Raw genomic sequence first — 5,586 nt, 5'->3', positions numbered from 1 at the left:
TAGCAAGAGTTCCCGGTCTCTCTCTCGCCTCCTGGCGCCTTTGGGCCTAAATTCCATTTTGGGACTCGCCTGGGTCCTCTTTTGCTTAGTCGCTAACGAACGCGCACAAAACACATCTCAGGCCGCTAAAATACCTTCGAAGTGACTGCTAGGACTAATAGGAAGAGTTCCCTGTCTCTCTCTCGCCTCCTGGCGCCTTTGGGAGCAAATTCCAAGTTGGGTCTCAGGTGGGTTCTCTTTTGTTTAGTCGCTTAGGAACACGCACAAAACTCATCTCGGGGCACTGAAACACCTTAGAAGTGACTGCTAGGACTACTAGGAAGAGTTCCCTGTTTCTCTCTCGCCTCCTGGCGCCTTTGGGCCCAAATTCTAATGTGGGTCTCACCTGGGTCCTCTTTTTCTGATTCGCTAAGGAACGCGTATAAATCTCATCTCGAGCCACTGAAACACCTTGGAAGTGACTGCTAGGACTAATAGGAAGAGTTTCCTCTCTCTCTCTCACCTCCTGGCATCTCTGGGCCCAAATTCCAATTTGGGTCTCGCCTCGGTCATCTTTTGCTTAGTCGTTAAGGAACACGTGCAAAACTCATTTCGGGCAACTGAAACACCTTGGAAGTGACTGCTAGGACTAATAGGAAGAGTTCCCTGTCTCCCTCTCGCCTCCTGGCGCCTTTGGGCCCAAATTCTGATTTGGATCTCGCTTGGGTCCTATTTTGCTTAGTCGCTAAGGAACGCGGATAAAACTCATCTCGGGCCACTGAAACACCTTGGAAGTGACTGCTAGAACTAATAGGAACAGTTCCCTGTTTCTCTCTCGCCTCCTGGCGCCTTTGGGCCCAAATTCTAATGTGGGTCTCACCTGGGTCCTCTTTTTCTGATTCGCTAAGGAACGCGTATAAATCTCATCTCGAGCCACTGAAACACCTTGGAAGTGACTGCTAGGACTAATAGGAAGAGTTTCCTCTCTCTCTCTCACCTCCTGGCATCTCTGGGCCCAAATTCTAATTTGGGTCTCCCCTGGGTCATCTTTTGCTTAGTCGGTAAGGAACGCACACAAAACTCATCTCGGCGCACTGAAACACTTGGAAGTGACTGCTAGGACCAATAGGAAGAGTTCCCTGTCTCTCTCTCGCCTCCTGGCACCTTCGGGCCCAAATTCTAATTTGGGTCTCGCCTGGGTCCTCTTTTGCTTAGTCGCTAAGGAACGTCCACAAAACTCACCTCGTGCCACCGAAACACCCTTGAAGTGCTTGCTAGGACTAATAGGAAGAGTTCCCTGTCTCTCTCTCGCCTCCTGGCACTTTTGGGCCCAAATTCTAATTTAGGTCTCGCCTAGGTCCTCTTTTGCTTAGTCGCGAAGGAACGCGCACAAAACTCATCTCGGGCCACTGAAACACCTTGCAAGTGACTGCTAGGACTAATAGGAAGAGTTTCCTGCCTCTCTCTCGCCTCCTGGCGCCTTTGGGCCCAAATTCCAATTTGAGTCTAGCCTGGGTCCTCTGTTGCTTAGGAACACGTGTAAAACTCATCTCGAGCCACTAAAACACCTTGGAAGTGACTGCTAGGACTAATAGGAAGAGTTCCCTCTCTCTCTGGCCTCCTGGAGCATTGGGGGCCAAATTCCAATTTGGGTCTCGCCTGGGTCCTCTTTTACTTAGTCGCTAAGGAACACGTGTAAAACTCATCTCGGGCCACTGAAACACCTTGGAAGTGACTACTAGAACTGATAGGAAGAGTTCCCCGTCTCCCTCTCTCCTCTTGGCGCCTTTGGGCCAAAATTCCAATTTGGGTCTCGCTTGGGTCCTCTTTTGCTTAGCGCTACAAAACAGAATATGTAGAAAACACAGAAATTTATGCAGAACAAAAATTAAAATTATGCAAAAGAATGAAAAACAAAATTGTGCAGAAAATACAGTGTTAATTCTATTAGAATCAGAAATTCATGAATGCAGAAAACATAGAAATCATGCAGAATGAAGTTTACAATTATGCAGAAACATGAAAAACAAGATTATGCAGAAAATGCAAAAGAATGCAAAAATTCTATGCAAAGGACAGCAGAACTTATGCAGAAATCTACACAAGATGTAGAGAAATTATGCAGAAAAACTTGAAAGCAGAACAACAACAAAAGTAAATGCTCAATCTAGCTACTCTTCTACTACTAATGATATTGAAATGCAAAATTCCCCGGCAATTGTCAGAAATAGGGTATATTATTCCTGCATCTAACAACTTCATGACCTATTTTTTAACTACCTCTTTCATGGTTAGGTTTAACCTCCTTTGTGGCTGCACAACAGGCTTAAAATTCTCTTCAAATAAAATTCTGTGCTTACAAAATGAGGGATTTATACCTTTCAGATCTGCAATACTCCAGCCAATTGCAGGTTTGTGTTCTCTTAAGATTCTTAACAATTTTTCCTCTTGTTCTTCCTTAAGTTCATTATTGATGATGACTGGATTTTCATGTTTCTCATCCAGAAATGCATACCGCAGGTGTGAAGGAAGTTGTTTTAGTTCTAGCTTCTGCTTTTCTTCTTCTTTAGCATCCTTTTTCAGCTCTTCTTTCACTAAATTTTCTGCAGGTTTTTGCATCGGCAGAGCTTCCAATTGCTGCTGCATTTCCATGATATCTTCTTCTTTCAGAGTTTCAGATTTGTCATTCCCCGCAGATATTATTTCTTCTAACACAGCAGTTTCATCAAATTCTTTCATATGGTGTTATGTAATAAAAGCATCCAGTATATCTACCTTCATACATGTATTATCTTCAACTGGATATTTTAAAGCTTCAAACACATTAAATATTACCTTCTCATCTTGAACTCGAAGCATAAGTTCACCTTTTTGCACATCTATTAAAGCTCTCCCGGTTGCAAGAAATGGTCTCCCTAGGATCAAGGGAATGTTAGAATCCACCTCCATGTCCAGAATTACAAAATCTGCAGGAAAAATGAACTTGTCAACTTTAACTAATAAATCTTCAATAACTCCATATGGATAAGTGTATGATCTATCAGCTAGCTGCAGTGTAATGTTGGTGGGCTTCACTTCCTCTATGTCAAGTTTCTGCAGAACGGCTAATGGCATCAGATTTATGCTTGCTCCCAAGTCACACAATGCTCTTCCCACAGTGCAGTTTCCTATTTCACAAGGAATGCTAAATGATCCAGGATCTTTCAACTTTTGAGGAAGTTTTCTCTTAAGAATGGCACTGCACTCCTCTGTCAACGGTACTGTTTTGTCATGCTCTAGCTTCCTTTTTCTGGAAAGTAGTTCTTTCATGAACTTTGCATATGAAGGCATTTGCTCCAAAGCTTCTGCAAAAGGAATGTTAATTTGTAATTTCTTAAAGACATTCATAAACCTTTCAAATTGTTCCTCTTGTTTAGGATTTTGGACTCTTTGAGGATAAGGCAGCCTCTTGTATTTTTCTGGGTCTATTGGCTTACAAGCTTCCTCAAAGAGTTGTTTTTTTGTTTTCCTTTCAGAATTCATGGGAACTTTTTCTTTTTCTTCTAAATGGTCTTTCTTCAATAGTTTAAAATTTCCTTGTTGCAGATCTTGTTCAATTTTCCTCTCTGCTACATCATTTACTTTCTTTTCTGCTGCTTTAGGACTTTCAACTACAAATCCACTCCTTGTAGTTATGGCTTGACATTGCTCCTTAGGATTGATTACTGTATTGCTTGGAAATCTTCCTTCATCACTGCTGGATAGTTGTTCAGCTAATTGTCCAATCTGTGTCTCTAGTTTCTTCATGGAAGCTTCTTGGTTTTTGAAGCTTGTTTGAGTCACCTTCATGAATTGCAGCATAGTTTCTTCCATCTCAGTCAACCTCTCATTCATAGGTCTGGAAAATTTCTGATTTCCTTGAGGTTGAGTGGATGAATTCCTCTGAAAATAAGACTGTTGTGTTGCTGGACCTGCATTAGAAAAAGGAAAATTTGAGTTAGAATTCTTTGCAGCAGAATATTGATTATTCCAATAAGAATACTGCTGAGTTCTATTATTCAAAAATTGAAATCCAGGGGGATATGATGGCTGTTGTCTCTGAAAATTATTCATATAATTCACTTGCTCTTGTGGTTCACTTGTAGATGCCTCACATGCACCATTTACATGGTTTCCTCCACAAAAATCACAGCTTAGCTGACTGGTAGGCATACTCCCTGTTTGCAGATTGTTGATTTGTTGTGTTAAGGCAGCTAATTGTTCTGAAAACATTTGATTTTGTAGCTGATTTTGTGCAAGAAAAGTTTCCAGAACCTTAGCTTCATGACTAGAGTTTCTTCCTTGATTCCTTGAGTTTGAATTCTGATACATTGAAGATGCCATCATGTCAATAATCCTCTGAGCTTCTTCCAAGGACTTTGTATTTAATGAACCTCCAGCAGCAGCATCAACCATTTTCTTGTTACTGCATTCATCCCATTATAAAAAGTTTCCAATTGCATCCAATCTGGAATACAATGATGTGGACACCTTCTTAGCAATTCTTTGTATCTTTCCCAAGCTTCATACAATGATTCTCCATCTTGCTGAACAAAGGATGTAATTTCTCCTCTCAGCTTAGCAGCTTTGGATGGAGGGAAGTACTTGATTAGAAACCTGTTCACAAGTTCTGTCCAAGTTGTAATGCTTCCTTGTGGTTGAGCTTGTAACCAGCATTTTGCTCTATCTCTCAAGGAAAAAGGAAATAGTCTCAGTCTGATGGCTTCTTCACTAACCCCATTTATTCTTATGGTGTCACATAGCTGTAGAAAATTTGAAATATGTAGGTTAGGATCATCAGAATTTCCACCAAAAAACTGATCTTGTTGGACTAAGTGTAATAAGGCAGGTTTAATCTCAAAATGGTTGGCTTGAATAGTTGGCCTGATTATAGAAGAGTTAAAACCTTGCATGTTAGGAATTGCATAGTCCCCTAATGTTCTAATTCTATTTTGTTCTGCCATCTCTATTTCTGAATTTAGTTGTCTCAAAGATGTAGGTGTTCTTTTCACTCTAGGATTGTTCTGAAATTCTGGAGAATGGACAGCTTCTAATTCACTATCACTCCCTATGACTTTTTCTGCTCTAGACTCTTTTCTCAATCTCCTTAAGGTTATGTCTATGTCAGGATCAAAGACTAGAGTTGATTTGTTTTTGTTTTTGCCACGCATATACAAATCAAAATGAAGCAAAAGTAAACTACAAGTTAGTATTCAGAACTGCACCACGAAAATTATGCAGCAAATATCAGTAAAAGTAATTGAAACACAAGTTTAAAAGCTGCAGAATTATGCAGAATGGACAAAATGTCTAACTACAGGCTACTACTACAGAAATTCAGAGGAACAAAATACTCAATCTAGCTATTCTTATGTTACTAATGATATTGAAACTCAAATTCCCCGGCAACGGTGCCAAAAACTTGTTGTTTGCAATCTAAACACTAGCAAGTGCACTAGGATTGCAGCAAGTAATGAGTAAATTTAATATCCGAGTATTGTCTCCACAGGGAATTAGGAACTCAATTATCACTTCACAGAAAAATAACCATTTGAGCCATACGAATTTGGGAAGAGAGTTGTATCATAT

General features: G+C 40.5%; 1 non-coding gene across 1 annotated transcript; it reads left to right on the top strand.

Annotated features, from left to right (window-relative positions):
• Nucleotides 1–4,470: 4,470 nt before the first annotated feature.
• On the top strand, nt 4,471–4,577 carry LOC113864222. Its single transcript, XR_003504764.1, has one exon. It is a non-coding gene; the product is annotated as a small nucleolar RNA R71 (small nucleolar RNA).
• Nucleotides 4,578–5,586: the final 1,009 nt, after the last annotated feature.

Source organism: Abrus precatorius, unplaced genomic scaffold (assembly GCF_003935025.1).
Source record: "Abrus precatorius isolate BTA unplaced genomic scaffold, Abrus_2018 Scaffold31, whole genome shotgun sequence".
Lineage (NCBI taxonomy): Eukaryota > Viridiplantae > Streptophyta > Magnoliopsida > Fabales > Fabaceae > Abrus > Abrus precatorius.
Note: the sequence above shows the minus strand (reverse complement) of the source record. Positions and strands in the feature narration are given on the sequence as shown.